Consider the following 17,837-nt stretch of genomic DNA (forward strand, 5'->3'; position numbering starts at 1 on the left):
GGGACTACTATCGGACACATTCAGATAGTCTTTAGTCCGTGTAATGTAGAAATGAATTTTATAAATTGGAAGATAAAATTATCATCGCATAACTTTATAAAAAAATGCTCAAATTTGAGTACACTGGTTGTGACGAATATCATCAAATAATCGGACGGACAGACGACATAAACTATATATTCTGATAGATGAATATAGTCAAGCGAAGATAAAGTGTAGGTTTTCCTATTGGCCGTAAAGGTCCATTACACAGGCAGATGGCAAAAGGTTATCGAACAAAATGGCAATTATATATTTGATTAAAGTTCATTCTAAGTTTTATTAAAAATGCATTTACTTTTTTTTAAAAAATCCGCAATTACTTTTTGGGCAACCAATAGCTCCCACATATAACTCTCATCCGATATGGAATTTTATGGCTTTTGCAACCACAATTTTGCTCCGATCTCTACAAAATATAGTGCGAGGAGTTTTGTTTGACGTCTCCATACGTGTACAAAATTTTGACAAAATCGGTTCAGATTTAGATATAGCTTCCATATATAACTTTCATCCCATATGGACTTTTAAGGCTGTAGAAGCCACAATTTTGGTCCAATCTTTGCCACATTTGGCACAAAGTGTTTTATTAGGCGTCTACATATGTGTTCATGAAAATCCGTTCAGGTTTAAATAAAGGGTGATTTTTTTGAGGTTAGGATTTTCATGCATTAGTATTTGACAGATCACGTGGGATTTCAGACATGGTGTCAAAGAGAAAGATGCTCAGTATGCTTTGACATTTCATCACGAATAGACTTACCAACGAGCAACGCTTGCAAATCATTGAATTTTATTACCAAAATCAGTGTTCGGTTCGAAATGTGTTCATTCACCGTAACGTTGCGTCCAACAGCATCTTTGAAAAAATACGGTCCAATGATTCCACCAGCGTACAAACCACTCCAAACAGTGCATTTTTCGGGATGCATGGGCAGTTCTTGAACGGCTTCTGGTTGCTCTTCACTCCAAATGCGGCAATTTTGCTTATTTACGTAGCCATTCAACCAGAAATGAGCCTCATCGCTGAACAAAATTTGTCAAAATTTGAACACATTTCGAACCGAACACTGATTTTGGTAATAAAATTCAATGATTTGCAAGCGTTGCTCGTTAGTAAGTCTATTCATGATGAAATGTCAAAGCATACTGAGCATCTTTCTCTTTGACACCATGTCTGAAATCCCACGTGATCTGTCAAATACTAATGCATGAAAATCCTAACCTCAAAAAAATCACCCTTTATAACTCCCATATATTGGGTTGCCCAAAAAGTAATTGCGGATTTTTCATATAGACGGCGTTGACAAATTTTTTCACAGCTTGTGACTCTGTAATTGCATTCTTTCTTCTGTCAGTTATCAGCTGTTACTTTTAGCTTGCTTTAGAAAAAAAGTGTAAAAAAAGTATATTTGATTAAAGTTCATTGTAAGTCTTATTAAAAATGCATTTACTTTCTTTTAAAAAATCCGCAATTACTTTTTGGGCAACCCAATAGTATTAAGAAAGTTTGCAAATATGGATAGCATTTGTACACTCACACTAAATAATAGAATAATGCTGATATTGTATTAATATTCACATAGGTGTAATTTATTGGGTTGCCCAAAAAGTAAGTGCGGATTTTTCATATAGTCGGCGTTGACAAATTTTTTCACAGCTTGTGACTCTGTATTGTTAATTATAGTTATGATTAAAGTTCATTCTAAGTTTTATTAAAAATTCATTTACTTTCTTTTAAAAAAATCCGCAATTACTTTTTGGGCAACCCAATAGGTTTAGGCAATTTGATAACAAAACACAGAATAAAGAAGAATCTAAAACCAAGGTATTCTTTCTTTTATTACAGATTCGTCTTTGGACTTTTCAACTATATTAGGTGTGAAAGCTTCAAGGGCTATACATTGTGGTAAGTCGTCTTTATATCGAACTAGCTGGACAGGACTGGCCCGTTCCGCTGCGCCTTCTTTCACTTTCTTTTATTTGATCCCTAAATTAACACGGTCAGGACATAATTACTGTTTGGGTGTGCTGGTACGGTCTTTCTGTGTGTATATCATATTGGTGCTCTACTCCCAAATAATTATCATTTGAGACTTACATTGTTACGGTCGGTAAATATGTCCGGTATGGGGGTATTTCAGGGGATGAAGCGGACCTTCATATGTCAGATTCGTGCTCTGATTTCAAATACCTTTCATTTAAGCTCCATATTGTCATTATTGATCTATATTTCCCCCCTCCCCCCCTCAGATATCCCACCCTAAGTATAAGGATACCAAATTTCTGTTTTTGAGTTATTATAAACAAACCATATTTCGCTTAAAACGCACCACAGACGCACCAGTTTGAAGGGTATATATAGGGTGGGGCGGCCATCCGCGTGCTTATCTCTGAAAAAATATCAACATCGTGCTCAACTTTCATATTCCTTTCACTTGAACCCCAATTGCCATTGGTTTGGGGGGAGTTTATGGGGTAAGACGACCCCAAACACTTGGCCTTAAAATTGAATATCAAACTCATTTTCTACTATCAAAAGCCTAGTATTTGAGCCCCTTATTGCCATAGTAGACAAACATAGACGTCTTGAAGGGAGTTTTAGGGCCGGACCCTGAAATAATATCAGCAAGATTTTGTTTGAGCCCCCTAATGTCAAGCATTTTGAAGGTGGCGATCAAGATATGGGTATTGTTTAGATCCACAATAATTGATTTTTATACCCACCACCGAAATATGGGGGTATATTCATTTTGTCATTCCGTTTGCAACACATCGAAATATCCATTTCCGACCCTATAAAGTATATATATTTTCTTGATCAGCGAAAAAATCTAAGACGATCTAGACATGCCCGTCCGTCTGCCTGCTGAAATCACGCTACAGTCTTCAAAAATAGAGATATTGAGCTAAAACTTTGCACAGATTCTTTTTTTGTCCATAAGCAGGTTAAGTTCGAAGATGAGCCATATCTGACTATATCTTGATATAGCCCCCATATAGACCGATCCGCCGATTTAGGATCTTAGGCCCATAAGAGCCACATTTATTGTCCGATTTTGCTAAAATTTGGGACAGTGAGTTGTGTTAGGCCCTTCGACATCATCTATCAATTTGGCTCAGATCGGTCCAGATTTGGATATAGCTGCCATATAGACCGATCCTCCGATTTAGGGTCATAGGCCCATAAAAGCCACATTTATTATCCGATTTTGCTGAAATTTGGGACAGTGAGTTAAGTTAGGCCCTTCGACATACTTCTGCAATATGGCCCAGATCGGTTCAGATTTATATATAGCTGCCATACAGACCGACCCTCCGATTTAGGGTCTTAGGCCCGTAAAATCCACATTTATTATCCGATTTTGCTAAAATTTGGGACAGTGAGTTGTGTTAGGCCCTTCGACATACTTCTGCAATATGGCTCAGATCGGTTCAGATTTAGATATAGCTGCCATATAGACCGATCCTCCGATTTTGGGTCTTAGGCCAATAAAATCCACATTTATTATCTGATTTTGCTGAAATTTGGGACAGTGAGTTATGTTAGGCCCTTTAAAATTATTTGTCACTTTGGCCCAGATCGGTTCAGATTTATGTATAGCTGCCATACACACCGATACTCCGATTTAGGGTCTTACGCCCATAAAAGTCACATTTATTACCCTATTTTGCTGAAATTTGGGACAGTGAGTTGTGTTAGGCCCTTTAACATCCTTCGTCAATTTGTCCGAAATCGGTTCAGATTTGGATATAGCTGCCATATAGACCGATCCTCCGATTTAGGGTCTAAGGCCCATAAAAGTCACATTTATTACCCTATTTTGCTTAAATTTGGGACAGTGAGTTGTGTTAGGCCCTTCAACATCCTCCGTCAATTTGGCCCGGATCGGTTCAGATTTGGATATAGCTGCCATATAGACCGATCTCTCGGTTTTAGGTTTTGGGGCCATAAAAGGCGCATTTTTTGTTCGATATCGCTGAAATTTGAGATAGTGAGTTGTCTTAGACTCTTTGACGTCTTTCTTCAATCTGGCCTTGATCGGTTCAGATTTGGATATAGCTGCCATATAGACCGATCTCTCGGTTTTATATATTGGGGCCATAGAAGGCGCGTTTATTGTCCGAAATCGCTAATACTTGGGACAGCGAATTGTTTCAGGCTCTTCGACGTCCTTTCTCCATTCTGCCCAGATTGGTCTAGATTTGAATATAGCTATCATATAGACCGATCTCTCGATTTAAGGTTTTGGACCCATAAAAAGCCCAAACCGATTTCGCCAAAATTTGGGACAGTGCGTTTTGTTAGGCTCTTCTACATTTTTCTGCAATTTGACCAAAATCGGTCCAGATTTGGATATAGCTGCCATGTAGACCGATATCTTGATTAAAAGTCTTGGCCCCATCAAAGGCGCATTTATAATCCGATTTCACTGAAATTTGACTCAGTGACTTATATTAGGCTTTTCGACATCCGTGTCGTATATGGTTCAGATCGGTTTATTTTTAGATATAGCTACTTAAAAAAAAACAATATTTTGTTCTAAACAATTGATCCATAACTTGTACTTATTAGTATTTGGTTCAAATCGGAACATATTTCGATATAGCTGCTATGGGACAATTTTCACCGGATTTGGATGAAAGGTGTTTTACATATATACCCGAGGTGGTGGGTATCGAAAGTTCGGCCCGGCCGAACTTAAGGCCTTTTTACTTGTTTTTGATTCCTTTTTCTTTGGGTAGGATGGGGGAGAGGGATTGCCCTCTGACACGTCCTTTCATTTTAGTACAATATATTCTCGGTCGTCCTTTTATTGGGTGGAGAGGGTCCGTCCGCCTGACACTAAGACGCAAAACACAATTTATTTGAGTCCTTTGCTACCTTTACTACTGCTGAACGGCAGGACGTCAGAACTTGACCCAGATACTTCAGTCCTTATACCAACACTATATTCGAACTCTACTGACAAAGGCCTATCTTTTAATTCACATATTATCCCGCTCGAACTACACATCCTATTGAAGGTTATTTAGTGGGTGGGCCGGTCCCACACTCTGTACCAAATCTGTTTACCATATTCGTAGTCAACTCCCAAAGACCTTTCATTTGATACCCATTTTGTTACATTGAACATTCTTGGCCGTCTTGGGAGTTTTTGGAATAGGAGAGGCCACCGTGGACCAAATTCTTATAACAGATGTGTACACAACTTTCAATAACCTTTAATTTTGATATCCATATTGTTCCAATCGATAAATGTGTTCTGTTGAGGGATTTTTGAGAGGTGGGTCGCCTCAGATACCAAAGAATAAATTCTTATATCAGCTTTTACTTAAATACCTTTTATATGATATCCATATTGTCCCAATCGGTATATACGTCCTGCTGGAGGGTTTTTGCCCACGGCGGTAAAAGTGTCCTGTTGTGTGGTGTTTTTGTACTGACGGAATGCCCGTACTATGCAGACATTAGAGACATAGGCGCGGTGGGGATTAGCGAGGCGGTGTGGGATTTCAGTAGGGCCCTTGAAGACGAGACGACTGTTGCAAGTCTGGCCACCTTTTCCCGGGAAGTATTTCTTAGGAGGCGGACAAGGAGGGATGAATGCACGCTTAGAGGAGGGATGAATGCACGCTAGTTATCCATAACGAGGTGTTGCTGTGCTGGCGCGACCGAGTGATTTGGTGCTGCGCATAACATGGCCTGACACCTGCCTTGCCCATGTTAATGCAGCGGCGTTTGCCCATTGTTGGTTCCCGTATCTGTTGTCGTTGTTTTCGGTCATCCGTCAGGGTGGCCGCGTTGATTGTGAGTCCCATGTTGATGCAGATTTGTGTGGCGTAGCCCGTGAGGGCTGCCGTGTCCTGTTTGTGTAAATCGTCCTTGTTGTATGTTTGATGCATACTTTTGTATGCTGGCTTGAGGTGGGCTTAGGGCGATTCTTTTCATCAAGGTGACCAGTCCGGAACTGTTTGGAGTTCAATTGGTAGTAGTCTTTGAAGGCTACGAAGTCTGACCGTAGACTTAATCTGGTACCACGAAGCCCCTGGAACTTCGGTTCCAGCCTGACAATGGTGAGGCCCCAGTAGGGAGCAATGTGGTGGCTATGGTTTGTACCCAAATCGCGGGAAGAGCATAAGCTCGGCGTGGAGTAGAGTTTTCAACCGGGTGCCGTCACCCATAGATCGGAAGGAGTTTTAGGTAGTGCTCCGCTCCTAACCAAGGAGGTGAACACGTCCAAATACGTGGGATCAAAATGGTACTCATGTGTGGGTTACCACATGCGGGGGCATTGGTAGACGCATTGTATTCACCATTGGGCCTCGCAGGTTTGGGCCGTTATGGCAGGCATCTGCGTTAAACAACGACATTCGTGTCTACTCTTAAATACCTTTTATTTGATACCCATAATAACCCAATCGGTAAACATGACCTTCGGGTGGGTATTGAGATAGGGCGTCCCCCAGGTTAGTTTACCCCAAAATTGTATACCAATTTCGTGTTTTTGGGGTACCATGAGGTGGCATACAATATTTCGCTTAAATCGGTACAAGCATTTCTGAGATCTGGCATTTTTGAAAATTGAGGTATGGGGGAGGGTCCGCTCCCCCTTTGGATATCAAAAACTGTAGTACCCTACTTCCACCGGAGACTCTCTACTCTACCATCTGTGAACATTTTTTGAAAATTGGTTCAGCAGCGTTTGAGACAAACAGACAAAAGCGCAACAAATTCATTTTTTTGTAACAGAAGAAGAAGATTGGGTCAATTCTCGGTGGGTCACCCCACCCCAAAAATTATGCTTCAAATGTACATTCAAACAAAACGGGACAATATGACATTCTAATGGAACTCATTTGAGAGCAAAACACGAATATAATAATTTTAAAATTTGGACCATATAAAAAAAGGACCCCAAATATTGGATTGCCCAAAAAGTAATTGCGGATTTTTCATATAGTCGGCGTTGACAAATTTTTTCACAGCTTGTGACTCTGTAATTGCATTATTTCTTCTGTCAGTTATCAGCTGTTACTTTTAGCTTGCTTTAGAAAAAAAGTGTAAAAAAGTATATTTGATTAAAGTTCATTCTAAGTTTTATTAAAAATGCATTTATTCCTTTTAAAAAATCCGCAATTACTTTTTGGGCAACCCAATAGTTATGGGTGCACACCGGATCAGCTAGAGTTCTACATATCACGAATAAAAGCTTCTTGTCAGGGTAGAAAACTTTTTATTTATCAGAAATTCTTGCACGGATTGGTCCAAAGTTTTTCACAAAATAAGTTTCCTTATCAAAATGGTCCTTTATGTGAAACGAATAATTTTTTTGCAAGTAGAAATTACATAACCCAAATTAATAACCCTCTTTCCTTGATAATGAATAAGAAAAAATAAAATCTTATACAAAAATACTTTCAATTGAAATAATAATAGCAGCAAAACTTTTCTGATAAACTTCATAACAAGTTTTAGAAAAACCCCCCAAATGCCTTGATGAATTATGTTTCGGAATGGAAGCCAAAACCACCGGCATCACCTTCAAGTGACAGTAGAGAAATTCAATTAAATTTCTTTGCCACAGACAAAATCAATACGAGCTTAAATTTGAAAGTTGGTAGAAGCCATAACATTCATACCAAGATTCCTCTATCCAAGTCCATGGACATGAAGGAATTTTATTTCATTGACACCCTCCGAACACGCATAAAGTTTTTACCATTTTTTTGGGTTTTTTTTTTTTGAAACTTATTGTTGTTGTTGTTTTTCCTGTATGCTTTCGAACCAATTTATCTTGATGTGTGTGATGCAGTATGAAAACTTTTCGTTTTTCCCTGGCTTTATGCTATGCCAGTAGTATTTGCATTCAAAATAAAAGATGGAAAACTTTTTGTTTTTCTCTAGCCACACCGTTTTGTGGGCAACACAAATTGGGAATACTCGTAGTGTGAATTCTTTGGTGTACATAGCACAACGTTTCTCATAGCACTCGATGTGAAGCAATCGGAATCAATTGGTTTTTGGTTAGAAAAAGAGATCGGTTTATTTAAAGGCTTTCCTAAAAAACTAAAATAATCTGTTCCATTTTTGCCAATTATGAAATCGTAATACTGAGCTTCTCCCAACTTTGGGTTTGAGTGTGTCCTTTAAAACGGAAGCAAGCCAATAGTTAAAGCAATCATCCCAACTTTTATGGTTGTTGCTGGAAGAAGATACATTGCATTCTTACAAGAATACAAGACATGCAGCTTTCATTCCCGCAACTTAAGCTGTTATAGTCCGCGAACTACTGAGTTATTGGGTTGCCCAAAAAGTAATTGCGGATTTTTCATATAGTCGGCGTTGACAAATTTTTTCACAGCTTGTGACTCTATAACTGCATTCTTTCTTCTGTCAGTTATCAGCTGTTACTTTTAGCTTGCTTTAGAAAAAAAGTGTAAAAAAAGTATATTTGATTAAAGTTCTTTCTAAGTTTTATTAAAAATGCATTTACTTTCTTTTAAAAAATCCGCAATTACTTTTTGGGCAACCCAATACATGATGCCTTTCGCTCAACAAGAGACCACGTCAATAAGTTGATTAAGATAGCGAAAAAAGACTTCTATTACAAACGCTTTACTTCTGCAATAGGCTCAAAGAGAACATGAAAAGTTGTTCGAGACATAGGATACTTATAGATGTTCAACAAACTTGGCCATCAATGGGCGAAACGATGCCTTTTTTAATGTCCCACAGATCCCAGTTGATCCCAATTTCTATGGCTTCAATGTCTCCCCCTCTCTCGATGACGATTCTGGTTTTGGCTTCAGCTGTATTGGTCCCGCCGATATCCATGAGTGTGTTGCGACTGTAAAGTCTATCGCTGTCGGATCTGATGGCATTGATCCTAGAAGACTCTTGCTCCCCCTTATTATTCCTCATGTAACCTATGTTTTCAATAGAATTTTGACCACGCGTTACTTTCCATTAGCGTGGAAACACGCTAAGGTCATCCCACTGCCTAAATATTCCAAGTAATATAGACCAATTGCGATTCTTTGTTACTTGTCAAAGGTCTTTGAGATATTGTTGTAAAGAGTGATTTGTTAAGAGCTTGATAACTTTTTTTTTAAAAAAAACGCATAAAATTTGCAAAATCTCATCGGTTCTTTATTTGAAACGTTAGATTGGTCCATGACATTTACTTTTTGAAGATAATTTCATTTAAATGTTGACCGCGGCTGCGTCTTAGGTGGTCCATTCGGAAAGTCCAATTTTGGGCAACTTTTTCGAGCATTTCGGCCGGAATAGCCCGAATTTCTTCGGAAATGTTGTCTTCCAAAGCTGGAATAGTTGCTGGCTTATTTCTGTAGACTTTAGACTTGACGTAGCCCCACAAAAAATAGTCTAAAGGCGTCAAATCGCATGATCTTGGTGGCCAACTTACCGGTCCATTTCTTGAGATGAATTGTTCTCCGAAGTTTTCCCTCAAAATGGCCATAGAATCGCGAGCTGTGTGGCATGTAGCGCCATCTTGTTGAAACCACATGTCAACCAAGTTCAGTTCTTCCATTTTTGGCAACAAAAAGTTTGTTAGCATCGAACGATAGCGATCGCCATTCACCGTAACGTTGCGCCCAACAGCATCTTTGAAAAAATACGGTCCAATGATTCCACCAGCGTACAAACCACACCAAACAGTGCATTTTTCGGGATGCATGGGCAGTTCTTGAACGGCTTCTGGTTGCTCTTCACTCCAAATGCGGCAATTTTGCTTATTTACGTAGCCATTCAACCAGAAATGAGCCTCATCGCTGAACAAAATTTGTCGATAAAAAAGCGGATTTTCTGCCAACTTTTCTAGGGCCCATTCACTGAAAATTCGACGTTGTGGCAGATCGTTCGGCTTCAGTTCTTGCACGAGCTGTATTTTATACGGTTTTACACCAAGATCTTTGCGTAAAATCTTCCATGTGGTCGAATAACACAAACCCAATTGCTGCGAACGGCGACGAATCGACATTTCACGGTCTTCAGCAACACTCTCAGAAACAGACACAATATTCTCTTCTGTACGCACTGTACGCATTCGTGTGGTTGGTTTAATGTCCAATAAAGTAAACTGAGTGCGAAACTTGGTCACAATCGCATTAATTGTTTGCTCACTTGGTCGATTATGTAGACCATAAATCGGACGTAAAGCGCGAAACACATTTCGAACCGAACACTGATTTTGGTAATAAAATTCAATGATTTGCAAGCGTTGCTCGTTAGTAAGTCTATTCATGATGAAATGTCAAAGCATACTGAGCATCTTTCTCTTTGACACCATGTCTGAAATCCCACGTGATCTGTCAAATACTAATGCATGAAAATCCTAACCTCAAAAAAATACCCTTTATTTGCAAAGGTCGTTTTTTGTCAACGAGAGCTCTTTGTTATATGTTAGACAGTCCGGGTCTCGACCTAACCACAGCTGCGTAACTGCCTCGTCAGAGGTCACTGTGAGGATCAGGGTCAATTTGGAGAATGACAAGATAAATTTCCTTGTGCTACTTGACCATTCTAAGGCATTTGAAACTGTGGGTCATTACTTGTTATGTGGTAAGATGAGACATCTTTAAAATTTTTCTTCTACGTCCGTTCGTCACACCGCACTCAATCCGTCAGTTATAAGTCTTCTGTATCGTCACCTCTGCTTGTTTTAAAAGGTGTTCCTCAGGGATCAATTCTGGGTCCTCTTCTCGCTTCATTGTACAGTAACGACTTGGCGAGTCAATTGTCTTATTGTGAGGTACATGTGTACGCTAACGATGTACAAATATACATCGGCAGTCCGAGGGATGACATTGCTGAAAACATACGTCTGCTTAATCATGATCTGTCAAGAGTCAGCACGTGGGCGAAAGCCAATGGCCTGCGTCTCAACAGTGTAAAGTCCAAGTGTGTTGTTATCAGAAACACGCTGTCTCGTTTTTCATGTGATGTCGGTATATTCATTAGCGACTCTAGATTGGAAATCGTTCCTCATGCTAAGAACTTGGGCGTGGTTATTAACATCACTCTGACTTGGAGTAAACATATCGAATCTGTCGTTGGTCAGGGATATTCAAAATTGTGTGCTCGCTGGGCCACTCAGTCAGTTACTCCGCTGCGGGTTAGGTCTTTCTGGGCAAAGATTTATCTTGTTCCTGGCAATTTTTTGCAAAATTTAACAAAAATAGGCCATTCGAGACAGAATGTATCCTTTAAGATACATTGCGCCTATAGAGGGCGCTATTTTTATCTGATTGAGATACCATTTTAGTTTAATGAATTCAGTTAAAATCATGAGATATGTGTATTGATATTGCTCCTAAATCGATCTCCTGATTTTTATACCCTTCACCATAGGATGGGGCTATACTAGTTTCGCCATTCTGTTTGTAACTACTCGAAATATTCGTCTGAGACCCCATAAAGTATATATAATGTTGCCCAAAAAGTAATTGCGGATTTTTCATATAGTCGGCGTTGACAAATTTTTCCACATTCTTTCTTCTGTCAATTATCAGCTGTTAATTTTAGCTTGCTTAGAAAAAAAGTGTAAAAAAAGTATATTTGATTAAAGTTCATTCTAAGCTTTATTAAAAATGCATTTACTTTCTTTTAAAAAATCCGCAATTACTTTTTGGGCAACCCAATATATTCTTGATCGTCGTGACATTTTATGTCGATCTAGCCATGTCCATCCGTCTGTCCGTTCGTCCATCTGTCTGTCGAAAGCACACTAACTTCCGAAGGAGTAAAGCTAGCCGCTTGAAATTTTGCACAAATACTTCTTGTTAGTGTAGGTCGGATGGATTGTAAATCGGCCATATCGGTCCATGTTTTGATATAGCTACCATATAAACCGATCTTGCGTCTTGACTTCTTGAGGCTCTAGAGTGCACAATTCTTATCCGATTGGGATTAAATTTTGCAAGACGAGTTTTGTTATGATATCCAACAACTGTGCCAAGTATGGTTCGAATCGGTCCATAACCTGATAAAGCTGCCATATAAAACGATCTTGGGTATTGACTTCTTGAGCCTCTAGAGTGCGCAATTCTTATCCGATTGGGATGAAATTTTGCACGACGTGTTTTGTAATTATATTTAACAACTGTGCATAGTATGGTTCAAATCGGTCAATAACCTGATATAGCTGCCATATAAACCGATCTGGGGTCTTGACTGCTTGAGCCTCTAGATTGCGCAATTCTTATCCGATTTGAATGAAATTTTGTTATAATATCTAACAACTGTGCTAAATATGGTTCAAATCGGTGTATAACTTGATATAGTTGTCATATAAACTGATCTGTGGACTTGACTTCTTAATCCACTAGAGGGCGCAATTGGATTGGAATGAAATTTTGCTCGACGTGTTTTGTTATGATTTCCAACAACTGTGCTAAGTATGGTTCCAATCGGTCTTTAACCTGATATAGTTGTCATATAAACCGATCTTGGGTTTTGATTTCTTGAGCCTCTAGAGGGCGCAATTCTTATCCGATTGGAATTAAATTTTGCACGATGTGTTCAGCTATGACTTCCAACAACTATGCTAAGTATAATTCAAATCGGTGTATAACCCAATATAGTTGTCATATAAACTGATCTGGGGACTTGACTTCATGAGCCTATAGAGGACGCAATTCTTAACCGATTGGAATGAAATTTTGCACGACGTGTTTTGCTATGACTTCCAATAACTGTTTTGAGTTAGGTTCAAATCGGTTAATAACCTGATATAGCTGCCATAACAACCGATTATTCGATTGGAATGAAATTTTGGTCGACGTGTTTTGTTATAATTTCCAACAACTGTGTCAAGTATGATTCAAATCGGTCCATAACCTGATATAGCTGCCATATAATCTGATCTTTAGTCTTGACTTCATGAGACTCTAGAGGGCGCAATTCCTATCCGATTTCGCTGAAATATTGCATGACGTATTTTATTATGACTTTCAACAACTGTGCTAAATTAGATTCAAATCGGTTCATAACCTGATATGGCTGCTATATAAACCGTTCTGGGATCTTGACTTCTTCAGCCTCTAGAGGTCGCAATTATTATCCGATTTGCCTGAAATGTTGTACGACGGATCAACATCATGACCATCAACATACTTGTTTATTATGGTCTGAATCGGTCTATAGTCTGAAACAGCTCCCATATAAATCGTTCTCTCTATTTTACTTCTTGAGCCCCCAAAGGGCGCAATTCTTTTTCGAATTGGCTGACATTTTACACAGGTCTCCAACATATAATTTAATTGTGGTCCAACATATAATTTAATTGTGGTGATTTTCGTTTAAAATATAGGAGATGGTAAATATTGGGTTGCACAAAAAGTAATTGCGGATTTTTTAAAAGAAAGTAAATCCATTTTTAATAAAACTTAGAATGAACTTTAATCAAATATACTTTTTTTACACTTTTTTCTAAAGCAAGCTAAAAGTAACAGCTGATAACTGATGATTTGTCAACGCCGACTATATGAAAAATTCGCAATTACTTTTTGGGCAACCCAATATATGATAGTATCAATCCTAATGCTGGTAACATTTGTGAGGTACTATGCCATGTAAAACTTCTCTCCAAAGAGGTGTACCACTGCGGCACGCCGTCCGGACTCGGTTATAAAAAGGAGGCCCCTTATCATTTGCTTAAACTTGAATCGGACTGCACTCATTGATAGGTGAGAAGTTTGCCCCTGTTCCTTAGTGGGCTTAAACTTGAATCGGACTGCACTCATTGATAGGTGAGAAGTTTGCCCCTGTTCCTTAGTGGGCAAAATTTGCATTTGCATCAATACTATCGATATTATTATTAGAAATATCGAAAATATCGAATGTTGCTATTAACGATAGTTTGCCAGTTCTACCACACACACATGGTGCCTGAATTAGAACAACGATTACTCTTCCTGCCATCAAAGGACCTAAAGAGTCACCGCAGTGGCTTTACAAAGGTGTGGATCTGTTTGCTGATTAGTTTCTTTTAGTTTAATCTCCATTACAGTGAAGCGGCTATTAACAACCCTATCCTCACTTAAAACAGTCACATTATAGATGTGTCTTTGATGTCGGTTTGATGGATCAACTGGGGCAGAATTAAACGGCTCAAAGATAGAAAGTTAAGAAAGGCCTGCATCGTGCCATTCTGCAGTAGGGATTAGACAGACCATTTTGTATTGTCGCATAGTGACAAAATACTCTCATGATCATCGCATGCTGTCACCCCATGTGAGAGTTAGGAACCTTGAACATCATTGGAATTTTGCCTGAAAACATTCCATTTAGAACATGGGCAAACTTCTCACATATAAATGACTAGCTGACCCGGGCCCGCTCCGCTGCGCCTTCTTTTACTTTATATGGAACAAAAGTTTCCTTGGATTATTTATTTTCGACAATTAAGGATCTTTTAGTGAAATACCATGGTAACTTGACTAACAGTTTAACAATATAAGTGCCTTTATCTGAATCCCATATGATATTTTTTGGTCTACGAATTTAAGTTTGGATATAAGGTGTACTCCATTCTTAAAATACTTCATTTCAGCCCGATATTCTCATGATGTCTGATTTAGTGGTATTTTCGGGGGAGTGGTGGTCCCCCAGATATTTGGCCCTGAAAAAATATCAGCATCGTGCTCTTCATTTAAACCCCATATTGCCATTGGCTTATTTAAACCCCATATTGCCATTAGCTTAAGAGAAGTTTACAAAATGATGCGTTTACAAGATGAGGCGTCCCCCTCTCTCCCTAGGGGGAGAAGTGGTCCCCCAGATACTTGGCCCTGAAAAAATATCAGCATCGTGCTCTTCAAAATACCATTTATTTAAACCCCATATTGGCATTGGCTTAAGAGAAGCTTACAGGATGAGGCGTCCCCCAAACACATGGCCCCAAAATAGGTTATCAAATTTGTTTTCTAATCTCAAATACCTTTCATTTAAGCCTCATATTGGCATGGTCGAAAAATTTTTCCCTTTGGGGGTGTTTTTGGAAAGGGGTGATGCCCTAAATACATGGTCCTACATTTGGATATCAAATTCGTATTCTACTCCCAAATACCTTTATTTGAGCCCCATATTGCGATGGTCACTAAAAATTGCTGTTTGTGGAGTATTTTGGGTATCAATTCTTGCGAAAATGGGTATCAATTCTTGCTCTACCCCCCAATACCTTTCATTTAAGCTCCACATTGACATGGTGGGTAAATATGCCCGATTTAGGGGTGTTTTGGCGACTGGGGTGGTCCCCCAAACACTAAGCCCGGAAAATATATCAGCAACGTACTCTATCCTCATAAATCTATATATCATTTATTTGAACCCCATATTGCCATTGCCCTCAAAATTGGATATCAAATTCGTTTTCTTATCTCATTTAAACTCCTTATTGCAAAAGTCAGCAAATATGTCCGGTTTGGGTTATTGGTCTTAAAAACTATAAATATTTAGTTCCACTCTCTTTAAGACCCAAATTGTCTTGGTGAGCAAATACGTCCTATTTGGGGGTTTTTATGGTGTCGTGACGTTCCATAGACAGTTGGTCCCTAATGTTGATATCAGATACGTGGCCTACCCCAATACCTTTAATTTGAGCCCCATATTTCCATAGTCGGCAAAAATGACCGGCTTGGGGCGTGTTTTGTGGGATGGGCGGCCACTCTGTGAGTTGGCCCTGAAAATATATATCGAATTCGTGTTCCACTTTAAAAACCCTTTTATTTGAGCCTCATATTGCAATAGTCAGCAAATACTTTCTATTTGGGTGGCGGTGTGGGGATGGGGCGGCCCCATAGACACTTTTCCAGAATATTGATATCAGATTCGTGCTTTACTCCCAAAGACCTTTCATTTGAGTCCAATATTGCTATGGTCATAAATTTGTCCCCTTGGGAAAGGTTTTTGGGGAGAGGCGGCCCCCAAACACTTGGTCCCATACTTGGATATCAGATTCGAATTCTATATTTAAATACCTTTTATTTAAGCCCCATATTCCTATTTGGGGAATGGGTGGACCCCCAGAAACGTGATCCGACATTTGGATATTAGATTCGTATGCTACTCGCAAACACCTTTCATTTGAGTCCCATATTGTCATGGTCGGTTAATATGTCCGATTTAGAGGTGTTTTTGGGGGTTGGGGTGGTCCCCGTAACACTTGGTCCGACATTTAGATATCAGATACGTTTTATCCTAAATACCTTTCATTTGAGTCCCATATTGTCGTGTTTTATCTAAATATATGTTTGGTAGGTTTTAGGGTGGGGCGGCCCCCTTGGATACCCCATCCGAAATTTGGATACCAAATTTTTATTTTTAGAGTACTATATGAGAGCACACAAAATTTCGCTTAAATCGCACCACCCATCTCCGAGATCTGGCGTTTCTGAAAATTAGGGTAAGGGGGAGGGTCCCCCCCCCCCCCCCCTCAGATATCAAAAGATGTAGTATCCTATTTTCACCACGGGGTCATTATGCAACATCTGTGAAAATCAGTTCAGCCGTTTCTGAGTCTATAAGGATCACACAAACATACAAACAAACATACAAACGAACCTACAAACAAATACAAATTGATTTTTATATATAAGATGTTTGGTAGGTTTTAGGGTGGGGCGGCCCCCTTGGGTACCCTATCCGAAATTTGGATACCAAATTTTTATTTTTAGGGTAATATATGAGAGAACACAAAATTTCGCTTACATCACACCACCCATCTCCGAGATCTGGCTTTTCTGAAAATTAGCGTAAGGGGGAGGGTCCGCCCGATTCTCTGGCAATTTTGGTAGGAGGAATTTTCTTATAGCTCTTAGTATAACTGGTGAATTTCATAGAAATCGGTTCAGATTTGGATATAGCTGCCATATATATATTTCGTTCGATTTTTACTTTTCGAGCATGCTGATTTTTGACCAATCTTGCCAAAATTTTGCACAACGCTTTCCACCACCATAATATATATAAGTTTGGTCGAAATCGTTTGAGATTTAGATAAAGCTCCCATATTTAAGTTTTTCAGATTTTTGGTAATTTACATTAATGTTGTCATTTGTCACCCGTAGTTATTACAGCTGCGGGAATATGGCGGTCATTGATTATTTAAAGGCGCCGAAAACACGCCTTGTCATATCGAGCATCAAAGGCACTCAGAATTTGTGCAAGAGCCGATGCCGCCAAGCCTCTCACTGAGACTCTCCGCGATTGTCCACGACTGCTGTTGCAGCTGCCCCACAAGGAGCATTCCACTATCCGCAACCTGTGGATGCGCCTGGTAACTCGCAGCTAAGCTTCTCGAGACAGCAATGAACAAAACATAGATTGGACCTCAATGTTCCAGCCTGTGTGGTGATCACAGCTATCCCGTGCCGAGATACAGTTTGAACATATTTGCTCAAAATTTGATACGGATTGTTTAATAACCCATCTGAACATCCGCCAAGGTCCATAAAAATTGGTTCAGAATTAGATATAGCTCCCATTTTGTATTTATAGGGTAGGTGTAGGCTATTATACAAAAGGCACCGCCCGACTTTTGCCTTTCCTTCCTGTTTTTAGATACCTTTTTAAACGATTCAAATGAAACTACCAAGTCTTCAATATATTGGACCTTTCTTCATTTTGAGCTATGTGACTCACCAAACTAATTTTCACCAAATTATTATCCAAGAGTATGTTAAATGGCCCCCTGCTTTACCAAACTTCATTTAATGTTTACTTTATTCTCTCTACAAAGTAACAAAGACTTTGTCATAATAATTTTTGAAAA

General features: G+C 39.2%; 1 long non-coding RNA gene across 1 annotated transcript in view; it reads left to right on the forward strand.

Annotated features, from left to right (window-relative positions):
- Positions 1 to 1,887: 1,887 nt before the first annotated feature.
- LOC131996353 (uncharacterized) overlaps positions 1,888 to 17,837 on the forward strand; it is a 137,777-nt gene continuing 121,827 nt past the window's right edge. Inside the window, exon 1 of the long non-coding RNA XR_009397793.1 lies at positions 1,888 to 1,948. This is a non-coding gene — a long non-coding RNA (uncharacterized LOC131996353). The remainder of the gene's footprint in view (positions 1,949 to 17,837) is intronic.

This window comes from Stomoxys calcitrans, chromosome 3 (genome assembly GCF_963082655.1).
Source record: "Stomoxys calcitrans chromosome 3, idStoCalc2.1, whole genome shotgun sequence".
NCBI lineage: Eukaryota > Metazoa > Arthropoda > Insecta > Diptera > Muscidae > Stomoxys > Stomoxys calcitrans.